The sequence below is a fragment of the Fukomys damarensis genome, unplaced genomic scaffold (assembly GCF_012274545.1).
Source record: "Fukomys damarensis isolate Sample0158 unplaced genomic scaffold, DMR_v1.0_HiC HiC_scaffold_38, whole genome shotgun sequence".
Taxonomy (NCBI): Eukaryota; Metazoa; Chordata; class Mammalia; order Rodentia; family Bathyergidae; genus Fukomys; species Fukomys damarensis.
The window spans coordinates 38,509,863-38,527,849 of NW_022900950.1; positions in this window are offsets into that span (position 1 = coordinate 38,509,863).

The following is a 17,987-nucleotide window of genomic DNA, read 5'->3' on the forward strand; positions in this document are numbered from 1 at the left end:
CTATGAACAAAAATATCCAAAAGATGAACTAGTACACTAAGGATGGCAGAGGATTAAAATTAGAAAGAACTCAAATCCCTTGTGTCACTGAACAGCTAAATTCGTCCTAAAGCTGCTCTACCTCTGGAATTCTTATTATGTAAGAGAATACGTATTTTCACTGTATAAGCCAAATGAGTTGGAATTTTTCTGTAATTTGCAACCAAAAACTAACTAGTGACAAATACATATTGATCATACTAATGCATTTGAAAGGCCTCTCAAATCCCTGCAGGTTTGATGGAGAAATGTGGATTGGAGAATAATTTCATTTGACAGGTTAACAGATCATTAAATAATGGAGAGAAGTCTTTTTTTTTCTTTTTTATTGAGGTTATTGGTACAATCTAGGTATACAATACAGTTACATTCATCATTGGGATTCTGTACATTTACATAATAGGTCTTGATTCTCATTTTTCCCCTTGTCCCTGCCCTCCCTTCACCCCCCCTCCCCTCCCCATTTACAAACATTTTAATTCCATTTTTTCAGAAGTCTTTAACAGTGTGTCTCTGAATTCTTTTTGACCTTAGCTTCCCCTTTTAAATATGTTATTAATGATACAATACAAACTACTAAACCTGTGGGCTAAATAATAAAAACCATATTAGAGTTTTACTTCATTATCAACATGAGGTTTTTGGCTTTCCTTACATACACAGAATGAACCATTGGGTCACATTCTTGAACCTTCTCATTTAAACAGTATTATAATTAAACCAAGAAATAGCATGAAATCCAAACATTGAAGATTCATTCTTGTACTTGAGAAGATAAATTTAAATTGTCACTTGGAATTCAAAAAAATGTGACTATAAAACATTTGTAAAGTTATTTTTGTCTAAACTTTAATGATCCAGTCAAGAGGAGGTCATTAGTTTTTACTCTCCCACACTACAATAATCACTGCCTCCTTAGGCTCTGCAGGAAAATTAATTATAGGAACTATAGTGCTTGGGGGCATTTAGGGTAACAGGTTCTTTGTGTCACATCTATGATTTATAGAAATCTTATTCTTTGTTAAAGTATTTAAATAAAGAAAAGGGAGGAATGAACATTATGGAAGCTAAACAAATAAAATGGAATAAAAGAAAGGTTCCAATGTTAGTAGCTCAAAACTTTATTCAATAATAGCTCATGAGGATCATACCTTGTATATTCTTATATATTATGTGTTATGTATTCATTTTTTAAATCATATTTGTTGTTCATGCACTCAGATCTGGTTTATTTTGGGGGAAGGGTACTTGGGATTGAATCTAGAACTTTCATGCTGAACCTTTTTGTTTTATTTTGTGATAGGATCTCACAAATCCACTAAGTTGCCTACATGGTACTTGAACTTTCAGTCTTCCTCCCTAAGCCTCTCAGAGTACTAGGATTATAGGCATGTTCCATGCCCGACTTAAAAAAAATGTATTATATCCTCTTAAAAGAAGCATAATTGAATGTTAAGTGATTCTCAACTTATTTTCTACCACAAGCAGTACAAACTAATCACTTCGCATTTCTATGAAACCTGGTCTGAGCCTGACACCAAATACAGAGACTTTTGGGAAACTTGGAAGCAGAATCTGCATAGGAGAGTCTAGCTAGGAGGCAGATTCTGGACATTTTAAAATATGTCTCCAAATTCTTTGACATTTATCTAGACATGAAGCCTTTGTCTCTATGAATTGGGGCAGGTTTGTGCCTACTTCAATCAATAAAATAGAGTGACAATACTTGGTGATTTCTGAGTCTGAATCAGAAGAGGCTTCATCATTTCCACCTGGTTCTCTTGACATCCTTGTTCTCTGGATGCCTCCTTTAAAGGAACTCCCTCTGGGACATCAGGCCAAGTTGTAAGAAGCTCAAGTCACATGGAGATGACTTGCACACATACTCTGCCTGATAGTCCCAACTGACCCCTTTTTGAAGTCAGCCCATACAAAGGAAAGAACCTCTATACCAGTGGCTTTCAAATTTTAGCTTACATCAGAATCAACTGGAGGAATTGCTAAGATATAGATTACTGAGACTCACTATCAGAGTTACTGACCCAGTAGGTTTGGGATGGGACCAGACAACTAACTCTTTTTAAGTTTCCAGGTGCTCTAAAGACAGCACATTGAGAAGCAGTGTTCTAAATGAATCAAGCCCTAACTATTGGTGAGACTTCATCACAGGGTGATAGGGAAAACTTTTATAAATAGCAAAAACCTATGAAATGTTACAGTGTAAAATGGCTTTTGCTGTCTCTAACAGCAGTTTGTTTAGCTCAGAACTAATAGACACTGAAGGCACTAATTGCTGAAAGAGGCATTCGATCTTACCCTGAGATAACTGGGCACATCAAGACCTTGAGCTCTGAAGAGACTGAAGCCAGATGATCATAGACGTGTTTAGATGGAAGAACCCATTGCTAACATTTGCTTCCCTGTGTAAGGGAATAGAGATGCTTAACAACTAGGCCACACACACCGAGAGGTCCGACTGGAGATTTTATTCAAGGAGTGGGAGAGAGAGAGCAGAGAGGAAGAGCAGAGAGAAAGAGCAGAGAGAGAGAGGAGGAGGAGGAAGAAGAAGAAAGAGAGGTGAACAAAGAAAGAAGGTCCTTTTATTAGTTTTGGGCAGGGCTATTGTTTATTTATGAGGAGTGGGCCACTTTTAACCTATCACAGGCCAGGTTGCCTTTTATGGGTTCAGTTCTGCAGAAGCAGGATTTAACTTCTCTGTCTCACTGTGACCTTGGTGGGAGGGAAACTAAAGATAAGAGCATGAAGTCATTCTAAGAGCCAAGAAGCACCAGGAAAATGCAGCCTGTGATGGCGGCATCACAAAATACTTTAACATGATACATTCCCTAACACCGTGACCCTGAACACCCTCTTGTATGGACTAGAAGAGTTAACTAGGCGAATCTTAAAGGTAAACTCCCCAACTGCAAAGAATTGCTACATATGGGCTGAAAGTTAACTATCCTGTAATGGTGATTTGAACTATAAGAATGAAATGTAACCACCCAAATGAAGTCAAGGCTGTGAAACCCTATAAAAAGAGGAGTTGTAACCCAGGGCATCATCCAGCCAGGCACGGCTCATGTGCTATTGTTTTACCGATGAGTAAATTTGTTATTTTACTTGCCTTCTGCTGCCTCTCTGTGTGTCACTTACTGATTCCTTCCATAACAAGAGCAGAGATAAGCTGCCTCTGCTCTTTCTGCCTGTATTCCTGGCCCACAACTTCCATAAGAAGAATTATTATATTTTCTCTGATTTAAGAAGGTAAATTAGTAATGAATGTAACTGTACTGTATACCTAGAATGTACCAATAAACTCAATAAAAAGTAAAAAAATAAAAAAGAAGGTAAATTAGAATGAAAATGAGTAAAATGACATTATAGAAAACTTTTTAAAATTTTCTTGATTTTTAAAGTATAAGAGGCACAACCTTTCATGTTTTAATGAATTGCTTTTATTATTCATGTGATATAGTACACCATACAAAACAACACCGCTTACTCACATCTGGGTGACACATCCCCTATTTAAGAGCTCAGGTTTTGCAATCAGTCCAAGCTGAATCTGAATCGTAACCCACATAACTTAAAGCTGAGCATGTAGCTGACCTGAAGCAAGATGCTTAAACTTTCTAAGCCTCCATTTCTCCATTTGCAAAATAGCTTGAGAAGATTGCAGTCATTCAGTGAGAAAAATGCCTTTAAAGTAGTGCTTAGTGCTGTAAATAATTTATCAAAATTACATGTGCCCTTATTTAGGCTTTTTACCTCTTTGAGCATTAGAAGGTGTCTGCAAAACTAGAATAAAAACATTTACTTCATAGCAATTGCTAGAATTAAGAGCCAAATAACGTTTAATAAATTAATATTGTTATTTTTGCTATGAAATAGACACAGTTTCTGTTACAAAAACACAAATCAGTGATTTTGTTTTAGCCTGGCATTGACCAAACAGTAAGAGAGTAGGTGATATTTTAAGTTCCAAGATAGAATCAAAGGGATTCCTAAAAGTCTGTCCACATGTGCTCTGAGGCTGAATCAAGCATCTAACTAAATCAGTACAGGTCCTGGCAAAGTTCTTGGTAGTGCCATCTCCAAGAAGTTGTGAGTCAAGAAGCATATGTGAGCTTGCAGGTACTTTTTTTTTTTGCTTCCAGGCTCCCAGCATCTGCCTCTCTTACTACCCATTGTACTTAAAGCACAAGTTACCAGAACTGTTCCTACTCTGATTGATGAGTGGATGTGCAGCAAATCTTTTGGACTATTAGTCAGTAATGAATATGTCATCTAGCAAGTCTGAAATGACAGCTTTAAATAATGAGGGACTTCAAAAAAACAAAGAACTTTCAGAGACTCAAAGAATAAATCTATAGTACTGTAATGATGGGTTAGGATAGTGCCATTTTGAGGTAAGATTGTTTTCAGTGCAGTTAAAGATACTGGGTAAGAGGCTACTATTTCCCTAGTCTGGCTCATTATGAATTATACAAGGCATAGACAAAGTTTTCTTTAACAATAGTTTCTTATATTTCATTGTTCTTATAACTGGAGGATCACTGGAAGGAAATGTAGGTAAATATTTTCCCCCTCATGGGATAGATAAGAACTTTCTAAATATAAAGCAATAAAAAAAAATCACAAAGTAAAAGATATAAATATTTGACTTCATAAAAATTGAAATCTCACAGAAATTAGGAGGTACCATAAGGTAAATTAAAGCTGAGATATAACATCATCCACTAAACATTTAATTCATAATATACAAATAATAGAAGTAACTAAAAGAATTCTAACATTCCAATAGAAATATAGGCCAAATTACAAACAGAGCATTTACTTTATAGTAGAAAAAGAATACACATTTAACCTATGTACCTTTGCTTCTCTAGCAAATTAGCAAAGACTTAAAATGTGCTACTATTTTATGTTGGTAAAGTTCATTAAGACCAGGATTCTTATATCTTTTCATGAAATTGATCTACTTTGTATTACTATATATTGTATTTGTCTTAGTTTGTATTTAATTTGCATGTGTATTAATATATATTATAAATGTACTAATCATATATGTACTAATTATAGTATATATACTAATTATATATGTACTAAATATGTATATATATATTTTTTTCAATCCTTGATCTGGAGGGCATTGGAAATTTTCAGTTAAAATTTAAGTGTAGGGCCGGGGATTTAGCTCAGTGGTGCCGCCGCCTGCCTCGCAAGCACAAGGACCCGAGTTCGATCCCCTGGACCTAAATAAATAAATAAATAAAATAAAATTTAAGTGTGAATGTGTTAACCATAGCTTTATTTATAACTTATTTAGCAAAATTTGTAGAAAAAAACACACCAAACGCTAAGGGCTAAGTTGAATTTTGTATATTCATAAGATTATTATGCAGTTTAAGCCCTTCAAATGTTTCCTTAATGTTTTGAGAAAATGCATATAAAATTAGTGGAAAAGGATCAAGATGAAAAACAGAATATAGTAAAGATAGCTTTGAGAGTTTTTTGTGTTGGCAATCTAGCGTGCTACATTGAAGGTGATCCTGAAATACCATCTGGGCTCCTCAGAGAAGAAGTCTGTGATCACTAAGTATCAACCATGGATTCAGAAGATGAGAGTCAAAACACATATGCACTCTGTGCCAATCCAAATAGCACATACAACCTGGTTTCAACCATTTATCAACAGATATGTGTGTGGAAAGTCACGTGGGTGCCTACAGAAAATCACTACATTGTATTCTCTGACTATGGAATTAGGGTGATTTTAAAAATGTATTTGTTAATGAGATAATTAACAATGTGAGATAGGAAGAAAAGGGCTAAAGGTGTAGGGAAAGTGGAAAGGGTAGGGGAAAGGGAATAAGAGAAAAGAAAAAAAATGAGAAAATGGAAAAATGGAAATAAAGTGTTTGTGGATGGGGAAGGGAGGAGGGGGTGAAGGGAGGGCAGGGACGAGGGAAAAAAATGAGAACCAAGACCTGTCATGTAAAGGTACACGATCTCAGTGATGAATGTAACTATACTGTATACCTAGAATGTACCAATAAACTCAATAAAAAGAAAAAAAAGTAAAAATGTATTTGTTATTTTTCAAGTTTGCTATGATGAAATTCAGGACACATTAACCCCAAATATAGCACCTTGACTAAACTAAAGGAATTTGAGTGGGGAAAAAGCATGTATAAGAAATATTATCTGATTTTGCCTTGAAGCAGATCTATTAGAAGCTCGTGTGAGAATTGCTTTCTCTATATAGGCAAGAAAGGAGTGTCACTGAAGACAAAAGAACACACTGTACAAACAATCTTTGGAGGTCTCCCCAATTTATTACACTTAATTCATGTAATGGTTTATATCTAGAGATGTCCCCCAAAACCTCCAAAACTTTTTGTCAGTAGATTAGTCCACACATTAGCAGATTCTGGGGTTCTGGTTCTCTTTCTAGAGGTACTTTCTAGGTTTTTGTAGGAAGACTGCCAGCAAGCCAATTAAAAGTAGGAAAACAAGTGCTCCCTACAGGTTGACAACAGACCACTATGAAAGAGAGAGCACAGTGGCCAAAAGCGTAATGCCAGCTGTCTTTCCTATCTCCCACCCGTCAAGCTAATGTTAGATCTAGGCCATCCTATCAAAACCTGCTTAATTTCTTGTGAAGAGAAAAGAAGGCGGCACTTTCTGATTTGCCCCAAGTGTAAGTCTTTGGAAATTTGTTTTTCTGCACATATCCTGGATCTCCATGATTGACAAGTCAGGCCCACTTGCTCAGGCAGTTTGCCACACCCTCATCCAACTTGCCACCCTCCTAACTCTCCTTTTGGTTTGCAACTTCATTCCTCAATGTTGTGAGACCACGAGCTCAAAGACCACAAGCCTAGAAGTTAGGAGGGTTTTTACTAGAAATAATAAAAATAGCTCCTGGATTTCTATTAGTGGTCTTCAGTGGGTGACTACATGGCGCCTCAGTCCAGCACTAATTACAGATAAGAGGAGCACAGGAATTGCTCAATTGTTTAGTGGCCAACTATCACGGATACCTCTGTGTATATAATATGACCATTTGGAACTCAGGCACTCTAATTCAGTTCTGTAGCACATAGGGTTTAAAGGAAACTGAGATTTTAGAGAAAGCCTGGTTAGTTTGGGTTGCAAATTTCTGGAAGCTCAGAAGCTTAGTAGGAAGTCTCTGCAACTCTCTTTAGTGAAGAGGATTTTGCATTCCCTGTTGGCTGTAGAAGTTAATCCTTGATTCAAAGTTCTAGTTCACTGTCTATCCTTGCATTCTTACTCATGTGGCTGACTACCCAAGTCTATCTCACGCCCTTTCCCTGAACTGCCTTATTCTTGGTGAATTTACAGCTAAATGTTACTGGATGGTGAAGTTTGGTTGGAAGTGGGTCACTGGGGATGTTGCCTGGAAGGATATATCTCCCTTCCACTTCCCTGATCCCTCTCTCTGCTTCCTCCCGGCCACACCATTAGCAGTTCTCTGCCATGCCCCTCTACCATGCTACCTTGCCTTGGAGCCTCAGAGAGGAGAAAGTAACTAATACATCTCATATCTCCTTTGTCCTTATTACATTTCTCCACAACTACCCACTTACTCTTTACCAAACCAGCATAAAAACACTGGCGGATAGCCATTTGAGGGTTTTTTTTTCTTACACTGGTTCCTGTGGCACATACAATTTATATAAAATAAATGTGTATGTTTTTCTCTTCTTAATCTGTCTTTACTGGGGCTTCAGCCAATGAACCTACGTTAAAGGAAAAGATATTTTTCCTCTGCTACATCTACATTGAACATATACTGATTTTATATTAATCTTCTTTAAATCTTTAAATTGTTTAAACGCTTTAACAAAAATATTTTATTTACTCTGAGGAAGGCCACAGTGTTGGGGAAATAAAAACATACAAATAAAGTTTAGAAAGATTTTGTATGTGCAATCATCTCTTTTTGCAAAAGGGGAATATATTATTAGAGTTAGGAATATCTTTTTCAGTACAGATTAGCTCAAATCTATTCATATTTGGTTATGAATAAAAATATGACCTTTTTTGTCTTCTATAAAAAAATCCAAGTACTTGAAAGAAGACTTCCATCAATGAGCTAAAAAAAGAATTAGTTTTTGTCAGAACAAAAGCCCAAGGGCCTGGAACTAATAAAGTTCTCTCGTAGGTGCCAGTCTTGTGGTGAATTTTTTTAAATTTTAGAGCAATTAATGACACTTTTAGCTTCTTTTACTAATTTGTACACTGCTGAGTCATTCCCATGTTTGAAGCTGATTTTGATATTCTCAAATTCAGATATATTTACAGTGAGTACCTACTAGGTGGAGAAGCAAGAAGTGTGGTTTCATGGCACAAATTTTTCCACCATATGAGAGGCTGCCTCAGAATTAGAAACCACAGGCTTTGGGGAGTTGGAGACAAAGGACTCAGATGTAGCTCTCTCTCTAATTAGCTCTGTAACATGAGACGAGTCATTTTCTTTGTTCTCGTTCAAATTTTTCACATTTATAAAATGAAAATATACTGTTACTACCCTCCAGGGCATAATATATGAGCATAAATTGAGTAAAAGATGTGAGATGAATAAGCCAGCAGGAGACCATCTTTCCTACTGGGCCTCACTCCCAGATGACTGTGTACACATGCCTCCCAAGGTGTTAACTGATAATTAGGATGTTAACTAGCATCTAGGCAGTCCGCAATACAGTGGTACCTCCTTATGAACTAATTTGTTTTATGATTTGGGGGAAGATGGCTGCACTTGTGTCTGTGTGGGGAAAATGGCCATGTTCATTGCCCAGTGCAGACTTTGCAATGAAAACAAAATGTTGCTGAACACTTTTGTTTGCTAATGGAATTGTTTGTGAACCAAAGTACTACTGTAGTTGTGCTTCTAAAAGTAAATTAAATGGGATTGCCCCAGATTTCAGGATTGGCAGGATGTTCATTGCTAACCTCAGAGAACTTCAGGAAGAAAGTCAATTATAGTTCCTCATAGTCTCACTCAATTCTCTTGAAACTAAAATCCATAAGACAATTATGCATTGTCTTCTATTAGTTCACATTCTGTAAAAATTAAGTAAATTCCTCACCTTGCCCTCAGCTGATGTTTGCCTTGTGATGCTTCTTCCATGTGCTCTCATTGTCCTAAAAACACTAGAATTGTTACGATTAACGGCTAATAGCCAGGTTAGGAGCAGTCTTTGTTCAAGATGGGATCTTTAAAACTAGTGCCCTTTTAGCATAAACCTAAATATGTCATGATACAAACCATAGGGGACAGATTGACATGCCTAAGTTACTAAATCTACAGATTTTTCAAGCTGGGGATTTAGCTCCATGGCACTGCACCTGCCTTGCAAGCACAAGGTCCTGAGTTCGATCTCCGGCACCAAAACAAACAAAAACAAAAATAAAGATTGTCCCCTCTATGACAAAAGCACAATAAAGAAACAAACAAAAAGCCACAAACTAAAAGTGGCTTAACACATAAAAAACAAACTAATTTCCACAGTTTATCAGCGTACTCATAAACAAATCATCTAAAATATTATACATACTTTCTCAGAGAAGTTTTATTTGACTTCCCAGTCTAAAACAATATATAGCCCTTACATCATTACATACTCACCTTTGTCTTTCTTTCTCAAACCTATTTGTATCCTTAGCAGCATTTAATAAATGCTTGTTTCGCCACCTGCCTTGCAAGAGCAAGGGCCCAAGTTCAATCCTTAGTACCAAAAAAAAGCAAAAGAAAAAATTGCTTCCATTGCACATGCACTATGTTACCTATTCACACATGGACAATTTATCAATTTGAGAAGTATTTGTATTTCCAGATTATATACTATATTTTTTAAATTACCCCAACTCAAATATCCCATACATGAAGAGTCTTGCTTTTTAGTTATTTAATTTTTTAATAAAACATAAGCTAATTTTATTTTATATATAAAATACTTTAATACATTAAAATAACATTCTGTTTCTTATTAGGCAAAAAAAGGTTGTATAATTTCTAGACAGTTTTTTTAAAACTGTAATATAAAAACTAATCTGTTAACACATGTGTAGTAGAATGTATGATGAAATCATGTGATGTGGCAATTTATATAAAATTAAAGATATCACTGAAACCTGATTCTTTCCCAAAGATAACTTTGTTTGTGATTAAAATTTAATAATGTCACCTCAGAGCACTGACAGGAAAAGAATCTTATACAAGTGAAGAACCTTTTAAATTTTTAAAAAATGTTGTCTTTGTATGTATGTCTTTAAAAAGAAAACAGTTTATCTCCCCTAAAATTGATTAGAGTTATGTGTTTTGCTTGTTACAAGTGATATTTTTCCAACTATACAGCCTTTAAATCATTTTCCAACTAAAGAATAATAAAACCTGAATTTTCCTATTTTCTTTGTATTTCTTTTAGCTCCTTGTTATTATTGCATACACTAAAATTTCCTGAAAACAAAACAAAAAAACAAAAAAGCCTTAAATCATTTTAAGACCAAGTCACAAATAACTCAGTTTTTATTTACTTTGACTACTGGATTCATGCATGTGCTATGATTCTATACTTGAAACAAGTTAGATGACCCTGCATCAGGCCAGCCAAGCAAGGGGTTAAACCCCAGCCCAGGTTGCCCTGCAACTGCTGTCAGTGAGGACCACTTAGGCTCAGCAGAACACTTTGCAGCCATGTGGATGTGCATAATTGGCAGCAGGGACCATGAGAGGATAAAACTAGCAGCAGGGACATAAATAGGATAAACAATGGGGGGGGCAGTAAGGTTTAGACAGGGCTGAAGCTGAATTTGGTTTTTTATGCATGTATTCTTTGTGCAAATGGCTTAATCTGGGAAATTTTTTCTCACCTTGGACTGAAAGTTTCTTAGCTGAAGTGGGACAATGTGTAAAGCCCTGGTTTGCTACATAAAGCATGATGATAGAGTCTCATTTCATATGTGAACAAATGTGCCCTCTTTGTAAGGGGCTTCCTTTGTAATAGAATTGGAACATCAGAAAGGCAGATTGAAGGAATTATCTGAACAATTCACACAAAGGCAAAATCTCTTTCACTCACTGAATGTTCCCTTCCCTCACTACTACTTCTATCACGAGGCCCAACCTTTCTGAATAAAGACAGATTTAAGCATTAGTATAAAAATACCAGGTTAAATTTCAGCTTAACATGTTTGGAGAATATAGTCAATAATTTAGTTAATAAACATCATAAGAATCTAAATCTCAGGACAGTACAGAAACAAGTCACACATTATTCTTTTGTTTTCACATCTACCTGAAAACAAAGAATAGTGGAGCGTTAAGAAGTGTATGTCAGGCTGCTGATTTAGTTCAGTGGTGCCATCACCTGCCTCACAAGTTCAAGGTCCTGAGTTCAATCCCTGGTTAGCCCCCAAAAAAAGTATGACTCATATTTTACTAAGCATCTACACTGTACCATATTAATCTCAAACATCACTTTGATTTAGTAGAAAAGTTTTATGTGTTAGCAAAAATTTATTTCCATAATTTGTGATGAGTGCAACCTTACAAACAGTAAGAAGATGCAAAGCATACACACAAAATTTGGGCAGACTTAATCCAAAGGTTTGTTAAGGTTTCTTTGGTCAATCATTAACCTGAGTCATTAGGTTGAGCAGGAGTCTGCTTTGCAGATGAAGGTAGAAGGGAATTCTTGGCAGAGAAACAGCATGCCCAGGAGTACATGTGAATGGAGCAATAAGGCTACATATACTCAGTGACTCCCTGTAGTTCAACATTAATGGGCTGTGTGATGAGGAGAGGTACTGAAAGAATTTGTCAAAGATTGTGACTTCACTTTCCTAAAGAAAACCCTGAACTGCAAGGATGGATGTAGTCCAGCTTCCACTGCTGGCAACTGACTCTGGGCTCCTGAGGATGGGTTCTTAACCTCAGGGTGCCCCAGTTTCTTTATCTTTAACAAGGGCAAGAATACCTGCCCTACTTGCTTCATAGAGTTATTGTGAGACAAGAATGAAACAACAGAACAAATTTCAAAATGGTATAAAGTATATGGTACAGTGTGACAATATTAAAAATTCAGTTAATTTTAAATATGGAAATATAAATATCCCCTCACACACGAAGATACGCTTTACATATCTGTATTCTTGTATTAAAGTCTTGCTTGTTTGTTTTAGCCTACTAAAAAAGAGAAACTTGTATGTACTTTTTGGGGTGGCAAGTATAGCTTTGCACAGATAATTTTAGGAAAGTAGAAATTATTCCCATTTTACAGGAGTGAAAACTTAGCAAGTGCCACAAGAGGAATTTGGACTCAACTGTGCTGACTTGCATGATATGTGACTACTTATTTTGCAGTGGCTTAAGCTCTCAGCAGTTGTTCTTTTACTCTGATTTCCTCTGGCCTAGTCCACATTTGCATGCATGGCTGTCTCAGCATTGCTCTTTAATTACTGTTGTTACATCTGATCTTTCCAGTTCATTACATGTTTTCCTTCCATCTACTCTATTGTCAAATTTAGTGACTAAATTATCTATACTTGGTGTCTCCATATCTTCTTTTCACTGTTATTTATTTTCTGCTTTCACTGACTCTTTAAAACTGCTCCCTGGGGCAAGTGGCCTCTGTATCCCTAAAACTGATACACATTTTTGTTAAATTTCTTGTTTGATTTCTCAATAGCACTTTTGTTTTGTTTGTTTGTTTATTCATTCATTCATTCATTCATTCGTTTGTTTGTTTGTTTGTTTGTTGAGACAGGGTCTTACTATGTAGTTTAGACTGGCCTTGAACTCACAGAGATCCTCCTGCCTCCGCCTCCTGAGTTCTGGAATTGCAGGTGTGTGCCTCCCTCCCAGCTCTCAGCAGCACTTTTATGATGTTAGTAGTGCTCTCCTTGTAAATTTCTATGAATTTCACTTTCCTGCTTTGTTTTCTGCTTCTTCTGTAGAGTTTCCTAGTCTTCTTCTAAAGCTCTAATTTTTAAAATGCAAAGTATATATGCTATGTATTCCAGTGGAGTCTGGTTATGTGCATTCAATTTTCTTTCCCAGCAGGATATCAGCATTGCTATTTATATGGTGATGATCCAGGAATCATTTTACCATGTCCAGGTTTTTCTCCTGACTTCTAATCACATACATCTGAAATCTCCAGTTAAGTGTCTCATGGTTGCCTCAACTTTGTAAAATCTACACTTGAATTTCCTGTGTCCTAACCCCAACCCCAGATCAATAAAGGATACTACCACTTAACCAGTTGAATGTATCTAAGGTCTAGGAGTTTTTCTGGACTCTAATCTCGCCCTCAGCACCTTTCAATGCATTCACCAAATCCAATAAATAATTCTCAAATCTATTTATTTTTCTTTGTTGTTGGCCACCATCTAGGGAAGGCAATTGTGCCCTTGATTTTTCCAAGCTCAATCTCCATTCCACATCCACAATGTATTTCCTAACCTACAGATCTGTCAGAGGAAAAGCAGGCAGGTGGGGGAATCTAGTGGTTCTTTCAGGTTCAGATGGCAACTTCTTATCATCTGGCAGGTAAACCTGGAGCCAAGTGGGGAAGATTGAAATGCAGTAACTCCTAAAAAGATCATTGCTAGAGAATTGATGGGTACCTGATGGAAAGGGCAGAGTAGAATGAAAATATTTTGAAGAGAATCAGGTACTCATTCTGTTCACAGATGGAATTATAGGAAAAGTGAGCAGGTGGTTTGAATCCTTCTTGCTTCTGAGGCTGGCCTGAGGGGAGCAGAGAATTTTAGTCCTGGTATCCCAGAAGCAAAATCTGTGGCCAGATGATGGAAGATTAATTTATGCAGAATGAGTTTTCCTATAATTTCTATTTTTTTATTTCTTATTTCATTCAACATTTTAATTTATTACTACATTTACTCCCAGCTCTACTATGGTAACAGGTTTAAACATGGTTCTAATTAAGGGCATCATTTCCAATTAGATGAAAGTAATAAATGCCTTTGCATATGTATTGCCCCCATCTTCTTGTGAAGGCAGTGTTTCCTGTTCTAGTCCATTGCTCTCTTTTTCTAAACACAATATGGTACTTGGCTCTAGTAAAATTAATTTTGGAACCTAGTGATTCAAGGTTTTCCTTTTGAAATTACCGTTTCATAGTCCAAAATTAATCACTTCTCAGACTTTTGGTTAAGATTAAGGAGCTTTAACAATCACTGTTGGAGAGGAGGCTGTAACTCAGATCTCACAATCTAGAGGTGGGTGTTATCTTGCCCTCAGGAACAGAGAAGTATGCAGAAGGCTGAATGCCCCTGGCTATGAGGAGAATGCCAATAACTCAGCACTCCTGAGACATCTGCTGAGGACAGTTGTCAATATACAGGCCTTTGGGTGTAGAGAAAAGCTGGCTCCTCATTAATTTAATCCTTATTCTGCCATTTTCTATTGTTGCTGTTGCACGAAATATGTGCTACTCCTCCCCCTGCACTTCTTACTGGCCAATAAAAGTGGGCCAACTACAGAGTTTTATTTGAGTCTGTCCACTAGAAGCAGGTCTTCTTCCAGTCCTCTCTTTATATATGGAAACTTATCTTTGACTATTTCTTTTTATTCTTCATTGTTCCCCCAAAAGGCCTGATCAGCATTCAATAAATCACCTTTCATTGATTTTCCTGTTTCAATATATATATTCCCTTTAATCTGTTCCTCTCTTTGCCTTTCCAATGCTCATTTTAATTTGTAAAATGGATCTTAAATAATTTAGCAAATATCTTTTATTTATAAAGTGAAGTCAAAATCTTTGACAAATTCTTTCTGATTTTTGACAAAGGGGCCAAAAATATACATTGGAAGAAAACAGTGCTGGGAAATCTGAATATTCACATGTGAAAGATTAAAATTGCATTCCTATCTGTTACCCTGTACTGAAATCAGAACAAAATAGACCAGCCCTAGTTATAAGTAAAGAAAGTTCAAAATTGCTGAAAAAAAAAATAGAAGAGGCACTTCAAGCCATATGCACAGATTTCCTAAGTAGGACCCCATATCACTGGAAAAAAAAAAGAAAGAACCAACCAATGGGACTATATTAGATTAAAGCACTTCTGTACAGCAAAGGAAGCAACAGAGTAAAGAGACAACTTACAGAAAGGGAGAAGATCTTTGCTAGCTACTATTGTGATAGACATTATCTAGAATAGATACAGAACTCAGAAAAATTAACCCCAAACACCCCAAATAACCCAATAAAAATGGGCACAGAAATTGAATTAACACTTTCTCAAGAAGTATAAGTGATCAATTGATAAGTATATAAAAATGCTCAAATCTTTAGCCATCAGGAAAATATAAATCAAAAGGACATTGAGACTCTATCTCAACCTAGGCAGAATAGCTATCATCAATAATACAAAAAACAATAAATGGTGGAGAGGTTTCAAGGAAAAAGGGACCCTTCTACACTGTTAGTGGAAATGCAAAATAGCACAGCCACTATGGAAATCAATCTGAAGATTCCTCATAAAATTAAGAATAGAAATACCAGTTGATCTAGATGTACCATCCTTGGCATATTTCCCAAAGAATTAAAAGACAACGTACTGTGGTGCTGCATGCATACCCATGTTTATAACAGTGCAATTCACAAGAGCTAAGCTCTGGAAATAGCTTAGATGTCCATCAACAAATGAATGGATGAACAAAATATGTCATATATACACAATGGGATATTATTTATCTATAAAGAAGGGCAAGGTCCTGTCATTTGAAGGGAAATAGGTAGAGCAAAATAGACCACTTCTCGCGCACACACACACACACACACACACACACACACACAAAACAACAAAAGCAAACCAAAATAAACCAATTGGGAGAGAATATCTCGTGTCCTCTCTTATATAAGCAATCAAAAAAGTCCAGAGAGGGGCCGGAAATTTAGCTCAGCGGTTAGGTGGCCTGCCTTGCAAGTGCAAGGACCTCAGTTCAATCCCCGGTACCAAAACAAAAAAAAAGTCCAAGAGGCTTGACCCTTTGCTTTTTCATCTGACAGAGGAACTGGGACCAGACTGTTAGACATCAAATTAAGAATGTTTAAATATCTCAATGTTTGAAATATTCTTGTAGATTGTTAAAGAACAAATCACAACAAAGCAGAAAGCAATCCAGAGAGTATACAAAAATAAGAAGGATCCACTATGTGTTTTAAAAGTTATAATTTTATATTTTTCCTTTCTCTTTATATAGATTTGCCAATACCACCATGAAAGTCACTCTGCCTATCTCGGTCTATGAACACCTCTACAGACACTAGGATTTCTTTAAATGAAACATAGTATGTTTTCCCTTTCAGAATATTTCAGTTCTTGGTCTGCTTCTCTGAATTGTCCTTATCTTGCAGCAGGATCCCAGACTATGCCAGAAGCAACATTTTCCATAATAGGATGTGCAGATACTTCCTGACAAACTCATTTCCATTTTTGGAGAGAAAGTACCAAGACGTACAAGGAGGGTAAATATGGTTAAACATACAAGAAAGACACTAATATTTATTTAGTATCTCATAAATATGAGGTACTCATAAGCACCTCATATACACTACTTCATCCTCATGAAAACTATCTTGTGTTATTCCCATTTTTCCTCTTAAGAGTTTAGTCAACTCCTCAAGGTCACCAGTAGAAAACATTTGGGTTTTTTTCTAGTTCTATAAGGCAATACACAACATTAATTAAAAATCAATTGATTTTAAATTAATAAGATTTGGCTGGATTGAGAATCACATTTAATGTTCAAACATATATAAGTACTTCAAAGATATGGATGGGTAAAGTTTGCCTCTATATCAGGAATATAAATAATTTTCCTAAAATAGCTACACTTGCAGAGCAACTTCCCACTACTTCTCAAGAGTCACTTAGGTCTCTTTATGATGTTAGCCCTCTGAAAGTCTTTTTTCTTTAGTTGAAGGGTGCAACATTGAAAATTACTGCAGTTTGATATCTTGCAACTTATTGCAGTTCTCGGCAAGTTCAGACATTTTATGCTGTGAACAGAGAGTACAAATGTAGCTAAGTGTTAATTAAAAAGAACATCTTGAGTGTAAACATTAAAAATTGATCACCTTCTGTGAGCAATTTAATTTATGAGCATTAACATATTCAAAGCTGATGTCTTGAATTTTAGTAGAACATCTTTTTGTACATAACGAAGGGGAAGAAGAAAGAACCCTTAACAGGAACATATTCAAATTTCCTGTTTCTTGCTCACTGTAGGTGTGGAGATTCTGAGGCCAGAGAGGCTGCTACTTCGGTATGGTTCTTAAAGCAACAGCTGCAGGAGCAGCAGCCTCCCCAGCATCCCTTGCCCCCCACAGCTGGATTCACATCATCAATCCTGACACCCTTGTAATCGTTTTTGGCAAAGTGGGAGATCTATGGAGTGGCTTTGGCAGCTCTCCTTTCCTACTGGATTCTACTAAATAATTAATGAATGCATTTATTTATTGAATTTTTAACTTGTTCAGTAAGGTGTGGCAGAGTGTGCGTCTGAAAGATTGAAGAAAAAAATGAATAAATTTCATTGCCAAAATCAGCCAACAGCCTCTGTGACCTTTAGAAAGTACTTTTTTTTTTGCCTTAGTTTCAAGTCTGCTTCACTGTTTTGATCCTGATAGCATATTTTGAAATATTGTTACATACAACAAATGCTACCTAAAATGTGAAGTCAGTGAAATTTGTTGTTCCTTATATAACATTCTTAACTTTTTATTAAATGCTTTCCCTACTCCCAGAAATTGCTTAAGTTTTTTCTGATTCTCCTTGGCTGCTCAGTGCTCCCTACCGTCATTTTGGACCTTTTTTCTTTGCTTCCCTTCTACTCTTCTATGATACTCATCCATTCTTTTTTTTTTTTTTTTTTTTTTTTTTTTTTT